The following is a 21,173-nucleotide window of genomic DNA, read 5'->3' as shown; positions in this document are numbered from 1 at the left end:
ACTTTTTCCCGGACTCCCTCCCATCTAGCTGTGGCGCACTAGCCCCTTCAGGCTGTGTTCACGCCGCCAACACCAATCCTCTGCCTGGGATCCGACCTCTGAAGCCCGAGCCTCACCTTCCAGGCCCCACCCGCCCCGGCGGGTGAGCAGACAAGCCTCTCGGGCTGGTGAGTGCCAGTCGGCACTCTGTGTGGGAACCTCTCCGCTTTGCCCTCCGCACCCCCGTTGCTGCGCTCTCCTCCGTGGCTCCGAAGCTTCCCCCTCCGCCACCCGCAGTCTCCACCTGCGAAGGGGCTTCTAGTGTGTGGAGACCTTTCCTCCTTCACGGCTCCCTCCCACTGGTGCAGGTCCCGTCCCTATTCTTTTGTCTCTGTTTATTCTTTTTTCTTTTGCCCTACCCACGTACGTGGGGAGTTTCTTGCCTTTTGGGAGGTCTGAGGTCTTCTGCCAGCGTTCAGTAGGTGTTCTGTAGGAGTTGTTCCACGTGTAGATTTTTTTTTTTTTTTTTTTGCGGTACGCGGGGCTCTCACTGTTGTGGCCTCTCCCGTTGCGGAGCACAGACTCCGGACGCGCAGGCTCAGCGGCCATGGCTCACGGGCCCAGCCGCTCCGCGGCATGTGGGATCCTCCCGGACCGAGGCACGAACCCGTGTCCCCTGCATCGGCAGGCGGACTCCCAATCACCGCGCCGCCAGGGAAGCCCAGCCCTAGGTATACTTTTCATGTATTTGTGGGGAGGAAGCTGATCTCTACGTCTTACTCCTCCACCATCTTGAAGGTCCTTCATTATATAATTTTTTACAAGTTGCTCAACTTCTCTAAGCCTCAGTCTCCTTGTGTAAAAGTGTAATAATAATAGTAGGTAATAATAATAATGTCATACATAATAGGATTGCTATAAGCATTCTAAATTAATTTGTGCAAAGCACTTAGAAGAGTGCCTGGTGCATAATAATTGTTCAGTAACATTTAGCCATTATTATTGATTATTTCATTAGTATTAATTCCTAGGAGTAGAATTGTTTGTTCAAAAGGTATGCATTTTTGAGGTTTTGTTATAAATTGCCAAATTTAAGCTTAGAATTAATATTCACAAATCAACATTCATACTGTCATTAACATCAATGATATTTTAGGAATTCCCTGGTGGAACAGTGGTTAGGGCTCCACGCTCTCACTGCTGAGGGCCTGGGTTCAATCCCTGTTTGGGGAACTAAGATCCCACGAGCCGCATGCCCCCCCCCAAAAAAATCAATGGTATTTTCATGGATGCAAATATGTGTATTGTTTTTAATACAAGAGACTAAATTTAAATGTTCTTTAAAATATTTTTTACTTGGAAATAATGCCAGGAGTCATCTGGTTCCATTTATCAGCAAGGATAGGGCAGTTTATGCTGTGGTAACAAGCAATCCCATAATCTCAGTAATTTAAAACAACACGGATTATTTCTCACTCATGCTACAAGTCCAACGTTAGTGTAGTGGGGTAGGAGGGAGGGTGTCTACTCCTTGTATGTCATGGACTCTGGCTCACAGGGGTGCCATTATGCTTCCATGATCTATAAGGCGGGAAAAAGAGAAAGTGGCAATACATGCACTGGCTCTTAAAGCTCCTGCCTGATGTGATGCACATTAGTTCTGCTCATATTTTCTTCTTCAAATAAGACATGTAGTCACACCTAACTTCAGCAGGCAGAGAGAGTTACAGTTCTTCTCTGCACGCAGGAGAAAAGTATCAGGCTATTCATGAACAACTTAATGACTACCACAGACTTCCTTGTTTTTAAATTTATTTTCATTTTTTAAATGTAAATGTTATTTATTTTTAGAAATAGGTGATACATTCACAGGGTTCAAAATTCAAAAGCTATAAAATGTTAGAGTGAAAAAGTCTATATCCTTCAATCTTTCTCTTTCCCTGGGAGCCAACCAGTGTTAACAATTTTCTTGTGTTTCTTCCAGAAATATTCTCTATATATACCTTATTAGCAAATACTTGTGTGTGTGTGTGTATTCTCTGTTTGCCCTCAGATTCATTATCTACCTTTCATGGATCTGCTCTGTGGTCAGAGAGTTGACCTGTAGGCAAATAGCACCCAGGTTGCCTTATCCTCTGACTTAGAGCTGAGTTTGGTCAATGTGAGGCATCAGTAGATTGAAGGGCAGGAGAGGAAAAAGGTTGGATTATTCCCCACGACCACCACCACTGACCTTTTCTTCTTCTGAGCTACTGTTGGGGCAGTGGCTGAATCCCTCTACCGTTGCAGCTCTTGCTGGGAGTGCCTCCTCTGGGTCTTTATCTCACACAGGCTCTGATAACACCCTTCCGTCTTCTTGCCCCATGAGACTTAGGGATGATGGTGGCTTCCTGCCACTGATGGTCCCTGGGGGCCTCAGCATCTTTCTCTTTTTTAAAAACAGCTTTGTTGAGGTGTAATTCATATACGATACAATTCACTCACTTAAAGTGTAAAATTCTTTTTTTGGATATTCACAGATTTGTCAGCCTCTCTTTGTGTTTCCTTAACCTTGATCACACCCTTCAATAAATTTTCTTCAGATTTTTCCTCTGGTTTTTTTTTTTGGGGGGGGGCCGCTGTGTCAGGTTGTTGAAGCATGCAGGATCTTTCGTTCCAGTGCTCGGGCTTCTGTGGCTTGCACGCTCCAGAGCTCATGGGATCTGTAGCTAGTGGCACACGGGATGTCTCGTTGAGGCGTGTGAGCTCAATAGTTGTGGCGCGCGGGCTTAGTTGCCCTGCGGCATGTGGGATCTTAGTTCCCCGACCAGGGATCGAACCCGTGTCCCCTGCATTGGAAGACGGATTCTTTACTACTGAACCACCAGGGAAGTCCCAAATTTTCTTCAGATTTTCATCTAAGTGTGTTTTCTGTTTCCCCGCGGGAAATATCTAATTGTATACCTGGTGGTATACAGGAGTTTTGTGTGCTGGCTATCAAACACAGCCACTATTTTAAAATAAATAAAAGAAACTTACAATTAAATAAATTATAACAGATAATAAATACTAAAATTTCATCACTTCCTAATTATTTTACTACATTTCTCTATTGTATGTGTGTTGTGAGATTATTTGCATCTACTGTATCTGAAAGGTGTAAATGCTGTATAATGACGTTCATGCAGGTACGTGCATCTCTTGCAACTCTGTATTCAGTGATGTCACATTTGTAGCTTGAAATTGGCCATAGTGGGAGTATTTCCACCACAGAAATCAGAATATGATACAATCAGTACTTAATTTTTTGTTTCAGTGATTGTCTAGACTTAAGAAAATGATGGTAAATATGTTAATAATACAAATTAAACCTAAATGTTTGTCATTGTGAATATAATAAAAAATTAAAGAAATATTCTTCCAATATTTGAAATTATTATCCAGTCCGGCAAAGAAGTCACTCACAGCACTGAGGAACCAGTGAAGCCCCAGAATACACCTTCATTGTTTCCCTTTCACTTTACTTGTCAACCATCATTCATGGAACTACAGTTGGGGAGCTGGTAGTTGAACATGTACCAGCACACCATGGTATAAACACACACACACACCCCAACTATCATTCCATATCACTAACAGAGCTTCTTCAGTCGTTTTAGGTTTACATTGTATATACCTTGTTGATGGAGAGTTAGGCTGTAGTATTTCACTGTTACAAAACAAAGCTACAGTGATTCACCTATGAATCATCTGTAAATGCATTTGTAATTTCAATAGTTATTTCAAAATTGCTGTCTATGAAAATCATCATCAATTGCTACGCCTACCAGTAATACACAAGAATGTCTGTTTTCCCACACCCTCAGCAATACAGTGTGCTGTCAAATGCTTTGTATTTTGCTGTACCATTATTATTATTGCTCATTAATAATCCATCTAAGATTTTTTAAAATGCAGTTTTTAGCTAATACCATGCATCAATTATTGCATTTAATAATAATTGCAATTCTATTTTAAATGATAGCCTTGAAGTGATTTGTTTGAGAACTGGTAACATTTATTCTTAGAGATACAATTCAATATTTTGACTCTTCCACTTCAAAAGGGATATGGGAGTATTTTTCTAGTAGACACAGGAAAAAGTGAAAGAGAAATGTCACTTTACAAAAGAAATGTCCATATAAATGAAGTGACTGCATGGCAGTGCTTGACCATCCTGTACTACAGTCCCCTAGGCTCCAAGCTGCAGAGCTCCCCTGGGGCGGTGGAGGAGAGAGCCAGGCAAAGGTGGAATTGTTTCTGCTAAGGTGCAGTCAGACCCACTGTCAAGGTCCTAAGGGATTTTGAGCACAGCCTCCACTTATCCACACATAGTTATAAGCTAGGTTTGAGCAGGAAAATGTGCATTCATATACTTTCACTTCCTCGGCATCTCTCCCTTTCCTATCCCCTTTTCCACTTCAAAAAGAAAGAAAGTCTTCTGAACCTGTAACTGATAAAGCCTGGGCTGGAAGAAAGTGCATAAAGGTTGAGACCTGACCGACCATGTTTCCTTGTTCACATGGCTTATGGGTCATCATCCTTCCCTTCATAAACAGATGCTAGTAACTGACATCAAAAATCTCTTTCTATCCCCTAAATTCGCTGGAGTCAGGTTCAGTCTTTGACTCCCAGCTGACTGTGCAGTAGCTCTGTAACACTTGGAAGTTACTTGACCTTTTGACCTTCAGTTTCCTCATCTTTAAAATGGAGATAACAACAGTTCCCCTCATATGGTTACTGTGAGGAAATGAGATAATCCATATAAGATACACAGCCAGGGCTTTACATATACATGCTATTGCTTAATACATGTTATCCATTATTTTATAGAAACATATACATTGTATGCACCCTTATTAAGCAGTAGAAATTCAGTCATTCACAGATTTTTTCTGTTGCCTTTATGAAATCCTGAGCTAAAGAACTTAACTAGATATTCCTATACAGAGATCATTGTTGAAGTAGATCTTGACTGAATGGAGCAGATGAAAGTAGAAAAACTGTGCTCTTCACAACCATTATCATGAGCTTTATTTCTGTCTGGATTGGCTACATGATACATTTGAGTTGATCCAGTCTTAATCTTAAGCAACCATTTATTTTGCTGAACAAAATTAGAGCTTATGTGCATTTATTATAACATATATCCAGGCCCTATTTAATCTCCTAGGAGAAGAAATTTACCAAATGATACCCTGGTGTTCTAGAAGGGCTTACTCAACTTAATGGAGGATGCCCTTTATTCACACAGAGTAGATTAGACATGTTCGTTCTTTCTGATGATTCTGCATTGGAATTTAGCTGACCTGGGAGTTGGTTGTGCATAAAAAAGCATGGAACACACCTTTCTTTTGGCCACAGTTAAATTATATACAGAGAGTGTGGAAAAGAGTTTTGCCAAGCAAGTCCAATATGGCCTAACATACATTGAGTGCGTGGCAGAGTTTGTGTCTCTCTCTCTTCTGTTGCAAGTAGCAAAGCAACTGACCTGATTATAAGACTGATTTTTGAAAAATAGATTCAGTTCAAATGGAGAAGTATTTCTTGAGAATGTAATTATCTTCAAGGCACTGTGCTGGGTGGTGTGAATAATAATAAAACAAAGAAGGTAATATCTCTGCTCTCAAGAAATCACCATCTACAGGAACAGAAAAATAAGTGTGGAACAGACAGTAACAAAATGTGGTAAGAGCTCCACTAGTAGTATGCAAAAATGTTACGTGGTAAGGAGCCACTAATTCCACTGGGGTGGCAGGGAGGAAGCTGCTAAGGAAGACTTTGTAGAAGTGGCACTTGGATGGGATCTTAGAGGATCTATAAGATTTTTGGAGGCAGCGGGTAGAGAAACAGAGGAGCAGCATGACCCGAGGCAGAGAAGCTCCATGGTGGGAGATGAAGGTCAGAAGATTTGCTAATCCAGGTAATAAAGGAGGTAACAGTCTTCCTAGAGTGTGTGGACTCTATCCTGAAAGCAACAGTGAAAATGGAAGGTTCTCAGTTGCGGCAGTGACCTGTCCAGGTTTGGTCTGGAGAAGATTGTTGCGGAAGCAGTGATTGAGATCAGGGAAGAGGGGAGATGAGCTTGCCAAGGGGGCCTGTGGTCAGAGAAGAGGCTGGAATGATAGCTCTGGAGAACATCTAAGGGTGAGCTGTAGAAGAGAAACAAGTGAAGAAGCCTTGGAAGAAGTGATCTTCAGAATCAAGAGAATCAGGAGACATATAAGGAAGCAAAGAAAGGGGCGAGGAAGAAGAGTTGATCTACGTGTCAACCACAGCGCACAGTTCCAGTGGGAAGGAAACTTAAAAGAATCCATTGGATGGGGCAACTAGACTATTTTTAGCAACCCTTCTGAGACCAGTTTCAACAGAATGAGCAGAGTGGAAACCAGATACTGTGCCAGACATGGAAAAAATATTTATATCATACAGGAAATTTAAAGATAGGCAGGAGCTGCTGTTGCCTCCCTCAAGGAGGGGTGAGTTTAAGAGCAACCGATGGAAATCATGAGACATAGGAGTCCCAGAAGTCCCAAGCCCAAAACCAGACAGACGAGAAACATTTGCAGAATGAAGTCAGCCTCCCTCCTCGGATGATATCACTTTGTTCCTCAGATGTTTCACCCAGACGGCATGAGTCAACCTCTTTATTTGGGCATGGGAGAGCTACCTTTTGTGCTATGTGCCAATTCAGAAGTGTGTGCTAGTCTGGTTTAACTCTGCCAAATTATTTTCAGCTATGACCTCACCACCAGTCCATGGTAGGTAATCTGTTTAGTATCTCACAGCTTGAATTCCAGGACACTCAATTTTATGTAATGTAATCTTCATTGGGTTTTCCCCCCTTGCATTTGGAAGACACCAGGTTTATTTTTTACAAGTACATTCATAACCAATGTAAAAAAAGCAAAAGTAGAAATGTCAGAAGCCACCATAAATAGATCCAAGAGATTATGTAGATTACTGGACATGACTAGAATAATAGGAGTAGCTTCCACGAATTCAGTGCCTATTATTTGCCAGACAGTTTTCATAGATTGTTTCTAGTTCTCACTATAGTCCAAAAATATAGCTATGATTTTCAGCTGAAAAAAATTAAGGAACTTGCCTGTGTTCACTCAGGCAGCAAATGGAAGAATAGGGACTCAAAACTATACCTGACCCCGAAACCCTGGTCTTCCATCACACTCCAAAATGTCATGGTGTCCGTAATTGTAAAAGAAAAGTGAGCCACGTCAGATCAGGTACGTTCACAAGTTATGACTTAGACATTGATTTCTAGAAGCTCTTATAAGATAGATGTAAACTGCCCATCTAACTTTTATTTAGACAAAAGTATTACAAGTTGCCTGTAGTTGGCCAAACTTAATAGTGAGTGACTCTCTATCTTGGATGGGGGATCAGAGGAGAAGGCAAGAAGGGAGAGAAGACAAGAGGATTACATAACAGGAACTATGCCTGGAGGGAAATTCAACATTAAAGAAAAGCTGGAGATGGGTTCTCTTAAGATCTTGAGAAGGTATAACTTTTCTGAAATTCTAAACTAGTGATTCTTTCTTTGGCTAAATTATAGTGAGATCACTCATCAGAATTTTATTTGTTTTATACTAAACTCATTGCTGTGACCAACAAGTAAACCTGTGATATTTATTTAGGAAGGAAAAGGGAACTAACATTTGGTCAGTGCCTGGTGCAGAGTAGTTGTAAATGTGAATGAATGTCTACTTTGCTTTGGACACTGTGCCATGTGTCTTTGTGCCGTGGGGGTTAAATCGAAATGAAGGAGAGGGACATTGATTTGGGTTTTTCGGGCTGGAATGCTGAGTGATCAAGTGTTTGGTATTTGATACTATTACAGGGCTATTTCCAAATGAAACACACAAAAAGGAATTGTTTGGGGAAGGTCATAGGGACATCAGTGTCTTATAGATTTGTTGTGTCTAAAGATTCCACGGAACAGTGAAGGAGAAGCTAAAGGAAGGGGAGCAGGGAGGATGCTGCTTCTGGACGCTGGTACCCAGCACAGCGCCTGGCACGTGGGAGGCAATCAACAAACGTTTGTTGTGCTGTCCCTCACTTTATAATCAGTGTAAGTCATGTCCTCAATTCAGCTTCCTGGGGTCACATTTTCCTTTGTATCCAAATAACACCATCTTTCAAATTCTCACCCTCCTTGATGACAGTGAAATTCTCAAGAGCAGGGACCAGCTTCCTGTTGCTGAGCATTTTCCCAACACCAGCAAGGTACTTGGCATACGGCAGGTATTTGAGGAGTGTTGTTGGCTGGGTGAATGAAGCCTGCATCATTAAAGATTTTGTCAGCAAACGTTTCCGAGGACACCCAGGTAGTCCTGGTTTTCGTTGTCATCTCAGGTCGAGACTGCTGATCAACCCACTGTGTGGCAATTGCCTCTCTGGGCTGCTGTGATCTCTTCACCGACTTTGCTTAATCATGGACTCAACTACTCTGAGCCACCTCCTGAAAAAACTCCTAAGAGGCTTTGGCGGTTTAACAAATTTAACTCAATTCTTTTTAAACCATTTTACTGAAATATAGTTGACCTGTAAATAGCTGTACTTATTTAATGTATACAAGTCAGTGAGTTTGGGGTTAAGTATGCATGCATGAAATCACAACCGTGAAGGCCGTAAACATACACATCACCTCCCAAAGCTGCCTCCTTACTCCTTTAACTTTAGCTGAAAATCAGCCCTCTGCTTGGAATACAGTGGGTACCCAGGAACAAATTTAGTGTGTTCAGTAAAGATAAAAGGCTGCTCAAGTCGATGGAAACAGCAACTGAAAGGGACAGCTCAGGTTGTCACATAGTGATCAGATGCAATGTCTAACAGTTACATGAGTAGAAAACTTCACTTAAGTGCCATTTGCTAGACCGTCTTTGGGGAGGGGATAAAGCCTTCCATACTGAACAGCCTGTGAGTAAACACTTGATCCATTTTCTTGGAAACTGGCAATACCTTCTACTTCCATTGGCATCAGGGACTCTTTGCCTTGTTTTAGCTAGATCTTTCCCAATTCTGTCTTCAGAAGAGTTAGTTACTAAAAGATCCCTAACCATCACTTTTTTCAGGTGACTGAAGAGAGCGGGAACACTTGTGTTCATAATAACAAAATAGTCGTTGCCCTTCCACCTGTTCATAGGGCGCCCCTTCGCAGAATAGGTCCTCAGCAGTGTGAGAGGGGCTCTTTTCCATCTAGCTTTGGCCAAGACATACGACCTGGGGGGCCACAAAATACTCCTCCACATCTCGACGGGAGTTTTGTAGCAGTTCTTTGGCACAGTTGCCTTCTGCCACATTGTCGGATCTTAAGCACAGACATGCATCCTCCAGGACTGACTGCACGGGCTCCACCCCGTCCGTGTCCACGGCACAGAGCCTGTAGGCGAACGCGATGGCTTTCTCTGGCCGTGCTGCGACCTCCGGCTGCCACAGTCCGCAAGCGCTCGCGGCTCCAGGATCTGGCCCACTTCCCTGGGTGGGGGGTGGGGCGGGGATAAGGGGGAGGGTGTGGGTCACGTGTGGCGCCCCACCACCTCCCGCCGCCCTTCAGCACCCGCCTAGACGCTCCGGCCTCTACCCGGGGACCCGCCTTGGAGGTGGAGCCCGGGCGCCCGCCCGCCGAGGCCCGAAGACCCACCCACACCTAACTCAATTCTTGAGGATGACAGAAGGGATGGATGACACTGGAAGCAAAGTTAAAATTATATACCAAATAACATTGTTCCAAGACTCCGCAGACCATGCTTCTCAGGCGGTCCCCGCAGTTTTCCTTCTTCTTTAGTCCCTGGATGACATCAAGTTACTGGGGTACGTTTCCTCCCACTGATGACAGTTCCAGCTGACTCCGCTGTGGGTTGAATATTTTCCCCTCCTCCCCAATTCATGTCTACCCAGAACCTGTGAATATGACATTATTTGGAGTAGGGTTTTGCAGATGTGATCAATCTAAGATGAGGTCCTGGGCTTCCCTGGTGGCGCAGTGGTTGAGAGTCCGCCTGCCGATGCAGGGGACGCGGGTTCATGCCCCGGTCCGGGAAGATCCCACATTCCGCGGAGCGGCTGGGCCCGTGAGCCATGACCGCTGAGCCTGCGCATCCGGAGCCTGTGCTCCGCAACGGGAGAGGCCACAACAGTGAGAGGCCCGCGTACCGCTAAAACAAACAAACAAACAAAAACAAACAAAAAAAGATGAGGTCCTATTGGGTTAGGGTAGGTCCTCCTAAATCCGATGACCAGTATCTATAAAAAGAGGGAAATTTTTATTAAAAATATTTATTTTTAAATAAAAACAGACACAGAGGAGATACAGGGGAGAAGGCTATGTGAAAACTGTGGCAGGGATTAAAGTCATGCTGCCGCAAGCCAAGGGGAACACCAAGGGTTGCTGGCAACCACCAAAAGCTATGAAGAAGCAAAGAAGAATCCTTCCCTACAGTCTTTGGAGGGAACATGGCCCTGCTAACAACTTGATTTTGGACTTCTAGCCTTCAGAACTGTGAGAGAATAAATTTCCGTTGTTCCAGCGTGTCGTAATTTATGATGGCAGCCTTAGGAAACAAATACACTGTGCCTGCTTCCTGAAATCCAGGACTCTGACATCTGTCCTGGCTCCAGTCAGAAGAAGTGGGAAGAGAAGAAAAAAAAATCAGTTCACATCAAAGAATCTCCCTAAGATTACTTCCCATCCCCACTGTCACTGAGAAAGTTTTTAGTGTATTTCACAGGGAAGTTCAGCTAGTTTTTCTCAATCCCTCCTTGTCAGACCAGGCTGGGAGTGAGGGGTGGCTTACCTTTGTAGGCCCCCTGCTCAGAGAGCCTTCCCTTGGCATCAAATCTGAAGTAGCCCCCCCCTACCGCCACGCTCTCTAGCACATTACTGGGCTATATATTGTTCATAGCAACACCTGAAATTATCTTTTTCACTCAATTTTTTAATTGACTGAAATCATACCCCTCCCCCAGAAATTTAACGTCTATGAGAACAGACCTCGTGTCTTTGTCTCAAGGCCAAATCTGAAGTTCTCAGAACAATGCCTGAAACATAGCAAGTGTTCCAAAAAATTTATTGACTGACTGAATGAATAACATTGCCAAATGCATAATAATGTCAATTCCCAACTTAGAGATCTTCTCTCAAGAGAGGAACTCTACATGTCTCCTAGAAGGGGGATAGTAATAAAGGGTGGGGGTCATTTATGTTAATAGGCTATAAAAGGAAGACTAGGAAAGATGGTTTATTACAAACACATGAATAGAGCGGATTCTAAAATATCTCCTTCCCCCTAAAAGTGAAGAGTAGACCTACAGACATCCAAATGTATCTTGACTTTAAGGCAAAAGGATGCTGCGTTCTGTAGCAGGCATGTGAAAGTCGTCAAATGATGTGCTAAATAGATGCAAATAATTAAAGTGAATTATTAACATTCAGACCTTACATGATGTTGAATTTACTATTGTCCAGGAATTTTTCTTCTTTTTCTCTCAGGTCAGAATTTTTAAAGCAGTTCTGAAGACAGGGGAGTTTTTATCCTACTGGAGTCTTACGGCATGGAATATCTTATCAGCTCTTAGAGCTATGTATGCTGGAGTGCTTCAAAGAGACAGAAATAAGATGGCTAGAACTTTTAGTTGACAAGGCTGGATGCATTAGACAGATGACCTTTCATAAGAAGTCCATTCCTTGAGTTAGAAAACACAGCCAATCCCCACCCAACCTGAATAAGATATGTTGGTCAGAGGCACATAAGCACAAGCATGCCTTTATATTTCACTTTAATAAATTCCTGCTTATTGCACCAAAAGGCAACCCTGATATGTTTTTGCACAAGTCTTTGAAAAAGTATATCTTCCTAATGAAAAGTGATTATTGTATCGCTGAAAACTGGGAAACCACATACACCAAATATGTGTATTTTTCCACAGCATTTTATGATGTTGAGAGATCATCCTAACTAATCACCCAGGCATATTATCAAAAATTGAGCAAGGGAAAATCGAAATATGAAGTTAAGTGAAAGAAAGCAATACGATTAACAAAGGAGGAAAAGTCAGTCAAAGACCGATTTCAGTCAATTCACTGGCAGTGTCTGTGGTGGTAGATTTCAATGGATAAGTTGAACAGACAGATTTGTGTGTCTGAGGCTTTAGGGAGGTATCGGTTTGGGAGACTTGGCATTCAGGTATCTGTTACAACTGTAAGAGTGTGTGATGTCTGCCAGGGAGGACACGAAGAGCAAAAAGAGAAGAGAGCTAGTGGGAAAATGAGAGAATATCGAGACCTATGGAGTGGGCAGTGGTTAGGAAGGTGGCCAAGAAGAAAGGATTATAAGGGCTTAAGAAGCCTCAGGAAAATATGGTGTCACCAAAGCCAAGGGTTGAGAATTTTAAGGAAGAAGTAGTCTCCAGCAATACATTCAGCCGAAAGATCCACTTAAATAAGGACAAATGTAATCAATGGATTTCTCAACAGAAAGTCACTGACTGCTCTTGAAAATCATGTTTTAGCGGAATGGTTGGGACAGAGCTATGATGCAACTATGAACTGAAGGGGAGGCTGAGGAAGTGAAGCCTTCCAGTAAGCGTAGACAACTTTCAAAAGTCTGATGGGTAGAGGAGAAAAGAGATGGTAGAAGAGGTAGGGGCAGGTGGAGGGGTAAAGGAATCTTTGGGGATTTTTAATAGAAAAAGATCATTTTCCCTTCCATTCTGAGCAAAGAAACTCAAGCAACACTATCTAAGGCAGTGCCTCTTTTAACTGTTCCAGTTGCATTGTTTTCTTTCTGTTAAAAATCCTTCCGGTAAACTAAACAAAAAAATAACAAACACACAAAATAGAGTCTTTCTTTCACTGGATCCCATTTGACAGGTAAGGAAAGGAAATATTCTGATTGTGTTCTATTACTGAAAGCTGTGTATAAATAGGTGTACTAATTCAGCAAGTCTTCGTACAACTATTGAGTATCCTCAGGTTTCTAACTTAGGATTTGTTTTCCTGATTCTAAAAGTTATAGACGCTCATTGGAAACACACACACATACACACAGACACACACAGACACAGACACACACACACACACACACACACACCAGAAAAGAAGTAAGAAGGAAAACACTGCTTTTTAAAAACTGTAAATGTGAAACTCTGCTAGAAATTCCAATTGTCTGTTCAGGCGGAAATTTCAGTTGTCTGTTCAGGAAAGGTAGATTTACTTACGATCTGACGTGCATGTTTATGACTGTTGGAGTCTTTCTGTTTGTTTTTGAGTCTTAGTTTTTAATGTAAACAAGATAATACTCAGAATGGGTATAAATTTGGTGGAAATATAAACTGTTATTACCTTTCTGTATCAGGACCTTTAAAAATTACTATCCTCTAACCCAGTAATTCTAAGAATTTAGCTAGAGAAATGATTAGAAGTTGTCCTAAATGTTTAAGTACAAGACTCATAATTGAATCTTGGAAAAACAATCTAAAATCCAATAGTGTAAAATCATTAATAAGTATGGTAAATCCATGTGATACAACCAGTAAACTCAGATTTTTTTCAAGAATATTTAATGACCTGGGAGAATGTTTGTGATACAATACAAATTCAGGTTGTAGTTTTTCAGTATGTTCTGAATGTTGTAAAAAGAAAACACACACATTAGTATATAAACGTTTAAAAATTGTCTTGAAATAAAATATATTTAAAAATTCAGTAAGATGCTAATAGTTCTATATCCAGGTGGCTCTGTTATGGCTGATTTGTATTTTCCTATTATACACTTTTCTGCATTCCTAAATTTTCTACAATGACATGCACTGTTTTTAATAATCAGGAAAAAAATTAATAATAAAAATGACGTATCTGGGGTTGAATTTGTGAATTCTAATAACTGTGTACCAAAACCCATTAGGTTCAATGTCACTCAAACCAAGTGTACTTGAAGCTTTCTAAAAACCTTGGAGGTCTGAAATGATACAATGTCATTCTGTGAATGATGCTTTCCTGGGGAGCAAATCAGCAATACTCCCAGTGTTTGGCAAGCAGCCTTTACAGGGAACAACTTTAGGAAATTTAGATAGTCCTGTTGAAAATGGTAGTGTAGGGACTTCCCTCGTGGTGCAGTGTATAAGAATCCGCCTGCCAATGCAGGGTATATGGATTTGATCCCTGGTCTGGGAAGATCCCACATGCCGCGGAGCAACTAAGCCCGTGCGCCACAACTACTGAGCCTGCACCCTAGAGCCCGTGTGCCTAGAGCCCGTGCTCCGCAACAAGGGAAGCCACCGCAGTGAGAAGCCCGCGCACTGCAACGAAGAGTAGCCCCTGCTCGCCGCAACTAGAGAGAGAAAGACCGCACGCAGCAGCGAAGACCCAACGTAGCCAAAACTAATAACTTAATTAATTTAATTTAATTCCAAACAAAAGGTAGTGTATTGGTATTTAAATTAGTCACACAATGGCTGATTAAAATGAAATTATTACGGAATATGTTTGCAGTTACCCCAGAGCCAGGGATAAATCAGGCACAGTGGTAACTTGTTCTTGCTAATGCTGACGTTTTTTCCTTCTATGGGCAGAATGCTCATGAGTCTGGATATGCATGAAAAACAGCATGAATTTCCTTAGAATCAGAACCACTCCCTATGTGTCATTACTTTCTTTAATCCTTTAAGTTTGGGTAGAAATTTTTTCCCCAGGGCTTTGTTTAGAAATCTAGAAAGAGAATGTATTTGTATGTCTATGTGTTTCTTGTTTTTGAGCCACACTGTCCAGGAGAAAACAAAGGACAGTTTTACTGGAGCCCCTTTACGTACAAGGCACGGTCCTGGGTGCCAAGCCAAGGTGCCATTCCTCACCCCCAAAGCCTGGGATCCAATCTCACCTGGTGCAAATGTGTCAGTCCTTAACCTTAAAGAAAGTCTGGGCAGCGCACAACTTGCTTTGATTCAACATACCTTTTCATGGCGGGAAACCAGTTCCTGACATTTCTGGAAGCACCGCCTTCTATGAGCTGGTTAGAAATTACATCCATCCCAAGCTTGAGGCTACTTCTTGGCACTTTCTCACAGACTGTCCTACCCTTGAGGACGTCCAGGGACTTTCACCACCTCACCAATTCTACATCACCCGCGCCAGTAGCTGCCATGCCTGCCATGCTGCCCTGTTCTATCAGTTTCCTATGGCTGCTGTAACGAATTCCAACCAACTTGAGAGCTTAAAAACAGCACAGATTTATTCTCTCATAGTTCTGGAGGCCAGAGGTCCAAAATTGGTTTCAGTGGGCTAAGCCAAAGTGTCAGCAGGGCTGTTCATTTCTGTCTGGAGGCTCTTGGGGAGAATCTGTCTCCTTGCCTTCTCCAGCTCCTAGAGCTGTATTCCTTTTTTTTTTTTTTTTTTTTGGCTGCTTTGGGTCTTTTTTTTTTTAATTGATTGTGTTTTTTAAATTTATTTAATTTTTATTTATTTTTATTTTTGGCTCTGTTGGGTCTTCATTGCTGTGCGCAGGCTTTCTCTAGTTGCGGCTTCTCATTGTGGTGGCTTCTCTTGTTGTGGAGCACGGGTTCTAGGTGTGTGGGCTTCAGTAGTTGCAGCATGTGGGCTCAGTAGTTGTAGCACACGGGCTTAATTGCTCCACGGCATGTGGGAATCTTCCCGGACCAGGGCTTGAACCCGTGTCCCCTGCATTGGCAGGCAGGTTCTTAACCACTGTGCCACCAGGGAAGCCCCCGCATTGGGTCTTAGTTGCAGCACATGGGATCTTCATTGAGGCATGTGGGATCTTTCCTTGTGGCGTGGTCTCTTCGTTGCGGCAGTTGGGTTTCTCTCTAGTTGTGGTGCACGGGGTTTTCTCTTCCCTAATTGTGGTGCATAGGCTCCGGGGCGCGTGGGCCCTGTAGTTTGCGGCACGCGGGCTCTCTTATTGAAGTGCGCAAGCTCAGTAGTTGTGGCGCGCAGGCTTAGTTGCCCCGCGGCATGTGGGATCTTAGTTCCCCGACCAGGGATCAAACGTGCGTCCCCTGCATTGGAAGGCGGATCCTTTATCACTGGACCATCAGGCAAGTCCCTTCTTGCATTTCTTGGCTCATGGACCTTTCCTTCATCTTCAAAGCCAGCAGCATAGCATCTTTATTTTTTTTTAAAAGATTTTTTTGATGTGGACCATTTTTAAAGTCTTTATTGAATTTATTACAATATTGCTTCTGTTTTCTGTTTTGGTTTTTTGGCCGCAAGGCATGTGGGATCTTAGCTCCCCAAGCAGGGATCGAACATGCACCCACTGCATTGGAAGGCAAAGTCTTAACCACTGGATCGCCAGGGAAGTCCCAGCATAGCATCTTTTTTAAAATTTATTTATTGTTTTTATTTTGCTGTCGCTTTGTACCAGTTTTTTTTTTTTACATCTTTATTGGAGTATAATTGCTTTACAATGGTGTGTTGGTTTCTGCTTTATAGCAAAGTGAATCAGTCATACATATACATATGTTCCCATATCTCTTCCCTCTTGCGTCTCCCTCCCTCTCACCCTCCCCATCCCACCCCTCCAGGCGGTCACAAAGCACTGAGCCGATATCCCTGTGCCATGCGGCTGCTTCCCACTAGCTATCTACCTTACGTTTGGTAGTGTATATATGTCCATGCCTCTCTCTCGCTTTGTCACAGCTTACCCTTCCCCCTCCCCACATCCTCAAGTCCATTCTCTAGTAGGTCTGTGTCTTTATTCCTGTCTTACCCCTAGGTTCTTCATGACATTTTTTTTCTTAAATTCCATATATATGTGTTAGCATACGGTATTTGTCTTTCTCTTTCTGACTTACTTCACTCTGTATGACAGACTCTAGGTCTATCCACCTCATTACAAATAGCTCAGTTTCATTTCTTTTTAGGCCAGCATAGCATCTTTAAATCTCAGTCTTCCTCTACTTCCATCTTCACATTGCCTTCAGGCATTGCCTTCACTTGGAGAATCCAGGACAATCTCCCCATCTCAAGATCCCCAGTCTCATCACATCTGCAAAATCCCTTTAGCCATATAATGCAGCCGCCATAGGTTCCAGAGATTAGGACATGGACATCCTAATGGTCCTGGGGAGGAGGCAGTGGGGACAGAAGGGCACCGTTCAGCCCCCCACACCATTTGATGCTGGCCAGCTGCTACTACCTTAGGTACCCTGAATTAAACATACCGGTGCTTCTCAGGAGTGCCTTGTCATATGTAACACCTATGTGAGGTGGCATTTTTATCCTATGTTAAGAGGGCATGAGAGCTGAGTGTCAAACTGTTTAGCAGGCTCTAGAGTCAGACTGGATTTCAATCCTGGTCTCTGTCCGTTAACCGCTTACAAGCTATGTGACCCTGGGAGAGTTCCTTGACTTCTTTAAATCTCTTTCCTTGTCTGTAAAATGACATCTGTCTTCTGGGTTATTGTGACATTTAAAGGAGACAGTCCTTGTAAAATAATTAGTACAGGGTCCAATTTTACAGAGAAAAATATTCAATAATTATTCGTTCTTATTAGTATTATTAGTCTATCTTCCTTACTTTACAGATAAAAATAAGAGGCTTAGAAATATTAAGTGATTTTTTTTTTTTTTTTTTTTTGCGGTATGCGGGCCTCTCACTGTTGTGGCCTCTCCCGTTGCAGAGCACAGGCTCTGGACGCGCAGGCTCAGCGGCCATGGCTCACGGGCCCAGCCGCTCCGCGGCATGTGGGATCTTCCCGGACTGGGGCACGAACCCGTGTCCCCTGCATCGACAGGGGTACTCCCAACCACTACACCACCAGGGAAGCCCTAAGTGATTTATTTTTGCCTCACAGCCTTGGTCTCAGAATCTATAGACAGGGTGAAAACAAGTGTGACACTGGAGTTATTTGTACCCAATTGAGAAATCCCCTTCCCTTACCTGCCCGAATGCTGCCACTGTCACCTGGCTGACGCCGTGCCTGACACCACTGCACGAGGGCTTCTGAACTGCTGGCCACCATTTCACCTTCGGTTCTCCTTGCCTGCGAGGTGGTTCCTATTTTATCCTGCTGCTGTCCCCACACAGGCCCTCGAACCTGTCATGGAAATACTTGCTGTAGTCACTATTTTTATTAATGTTCCACTATAAAATCTCATTGCTACTGCCTGCTGAATTTGGATGTCTAATTTGTATTTCAAAATTAACATGTCCAGGACCAAAATTTTTTATTGAAGCATAGTTGATTTACAATTTTGTGTTAGTTTCAGGTGTACAGCAAAGTGATTCAGTTATATATATGTTTTTTTCAGATTACTTTCCATTGTAAGATGTTGAATGTAGCTCCCTGTGCTATACAGTAAATCCTTGCTGCTTATCTATTTTATGTATAGTAATTGTATCTGTTAATCCCATACTCCTAATTTATCCCTCCCCCCACCTTTGTTTGTTATCTATGTCTGTGAGTCTGTTTCTGTTTTGTATATAGATTCATTTGTATTATTTTTTAGATTCCACATATAAGTGATATCACGTGATTATTTGTCTTTCTCTGTCTGACTTACTTCACTTAGTATGACAATCTCTAGGTCCATCCATGTTGTAGCAAATAGCATTATTTCTTTCTTTTTTACGACTGAGTAATATTCCATTACATATATATATATATATATATATATATATATATCACATCTTCTTAACCAGTCAAGACCAAACTTTTCAACACCTCCCCTCCCCCAATGGCTCCTTCCTGAATGACGCTCACCTCAGTGAATGGTGATACCACTCTCCCAAGTTGCTCAGAACAAATACTTCCATGCTTCCTCTTTCTCTCACACCTTGTGACCAACCTGACAACAAGGCTATTATAACGTCTCCCTTCAAATACAGTGTCTTCTTACTACCCAGGCTAAGACACCATCATCTCATATCTAGATGATTGTCACCCAACAACTCTCCATGCTCTCATTCTCACCCTCGCAATCCTTCTACACATAAGTCAGATAATGTCACTTCACTGTTCAACTCTCTCCAGTGGCTTATGGCTAATCTTAAACAAAATCCAAAGTCCTCATCACGCCTACAAGACTCTGTATGATCCGGCCCCTGCCTACTTCTCTGATCTCATTTCCTACCCTTTTTCCTTACACCTCTTGAGTCACACTTGCCTTCCTGCTCTCTTGGGAGCTCCCCAAGCATGTGCCTGCCTCAGGACATTTGCATATGCTCTTTCCTTTGCCTAGAATACTCTTCTCCCTAGATAGCCACACTATTTGTGTCCTCGCTCCATTCAGATCTTTGTCAAATACCATCTCCTCATCAAGGCCTTTCCTTACTATCCTACGTAAAAAGCATTCCATCACTTCATTTTCTTTAGAGTGCGTATTATTACATGCCACTGTATTATATACTGTGTTGCTTATTGGTTTATCACCTGTCACTCCACTAGAATAGAAGCTGCATGTTCACTTGGTTTGTTTGTTTTTTCCCTCCTCCCTCTTAGAATCATGCTTGAAACCCTTTTTTTTTTTTAACTTTCTATGAAAATATGGGTCAAAGAATCACACATTCCAGATATGCTCCTGTTATCTCTTTGCTTCATGGGTCAGTTTATTTTTTTTTCAGACACCGAGTCCTTTTAGAGGTGATGATGTCATCCCTCAGTTTTTTCTGCAAACAGTTTATGTTCTTTGCTATTTCTTAGGACTATTTACAGTTTCCTGTTGGATAGGATTTTGTCCTGTTGGAATTCTATTTACAATGATTTTCCCGTTAGTTTAAAATCTCACATAGACACACACAGAGTCTTTCTTTCCCACCATTCACCCATTTTTCAGCTATTTATTAGCTTTGGTTTCAGAGGCATTGTAGAGTGTATGACCTTCTAGCTCTGTCTCACTGATTGAGATGCTTATGCTACAAAGAAAAAAAGCCCTAAAAGGTCAAGTAACCACAGGAGAGCAGAACTTCAGTGTATATGGTACGGGAAGTCGGGCGCTCAGAACAAAGTTGGCTGCTGTGCTGGGTTGCGGTGGGCAGGGCTCCCTCTGTCTCTAGGATGGCTCTCCTGAGGTTGCAGTTTGCTGCAGCTGCAGTGTTTTGGGAGAGTGGAAGTCAGGAGTAGGCAGGATGGGGGCAGTAACTGGGAGGTGGGCCATCAGCAATCCCTATCCTGTCCTGGCGCAAGTGGTACTAGGGTATCCTAATTTCTTCCTTTTCTTTTCTTCTTCTTTTTTTCTTAAGCCTACAACCTAGATATCTGTTTGTTTTCTTTCTTTTTTTTTTTTTTTTGCGCTACATGGGCCTCTCACTGTTGTGGCCTCTCCCGTTCCGGAGCACAGGCTCCGGACACGCAGGCTCAGCGGCCATGGCTCACGGGCCCAGCCGCTCCGCGGCATGTGGGATCTTCCCGGACCGGGGCTCGAACCCGTGTCCCCTGCATTGGCAGGCGGACTCTCAACCACTGCGCCACCAGGGAAGCCCATCTGTTTGTTTATTAATTCAACATGTGGCTCTTGAGCAATATCTTTCCGTCAGGCACATCGATGAATGTCTTGTTTCCCAAAACCATATAAGAGTACTCTAGGACCCCATGTATTTAATTACCTCTTCCTGCATTCATCCTATAGTTGAAAAAACTTTGTCTACAAGATTGTATTTATTAAGTAACAATGTTTCTGTTTTCCATTGTTACAAATCACTTTCATATAGAATTCTCAAATGATACTTCTAATTGGCATGATATACCCAGAGAGATTAACTTAGTTGATATAATTTAAATCAAACGCTAAGCAAATTGATATTTTAGTCTCAGCAGTCTTTCAGTTGGAGATTTCGTGATTTTATTTGTCTCTTGAAACATGGAAAATAGCTCAGAGATTTCCAATTTGCTTCTCCTTAGCAATTTCTCCCTTTTCTTTCTCTCTTTCCTCTCTCTCCTCCTCGCCTTTCCTCTCCTTGAAACTCATACTGTCTTACTAGCTCTCTTCTGTGAAGTAGAAGAAAATGCTGGCATGAGAATACATTCTTTAAAGAGCAAAGTGTATGACTGCAACAGAAAATCTGGGGCTGCTCAGGAAAAAAGGGGCAGTGTGGCCAGGGTGCCTCATTTGTTTGTTTTGTTTTATTTTATTTTTTTATTGAAGTATAGTTGATTTCCAGTGCTGTGCCAGTCTCTACAGTACAGCAAAATGACTCAGTTAT

General features: G+C 42.5%; 1 pseudogene; it reads right to left on the bottom strand.

Moving 5' to 3' along the window:
• Nucleotides 1-9,184: 9,184 nt before the first annotated feature.
• On the bottom strand, nucleotides 9,185-17,994 carry LOC132530007 (glutamyl-tRNA(Gln) amidotransferase subunit C, mitochondrial-like; annotated as a pseudogene).
• Nucleotides 17,995-21,173: the final 3,179 nt, after the last annotated feature.

The sequence above is a fragment of the Lagenorhynchus albirostris genome, chromosome 11 (assembly GCF_949774975.1).
Source record: "Lagenorhynchus albirostris chromosome 11, mLagAlb1.1, whole genome shotgun sequence".
In the NCBI taxonomy this organism is placed as follows: Eukaryota; Metazoa; Chordata; class Mammalia; order Artiodactyla; family Delphinidae; genus Lagenorhynchus; species Lagenorhynchus albirostris.
This window is presented reverse-complemented; position numbering and strand designations above follow the sequence as displayed.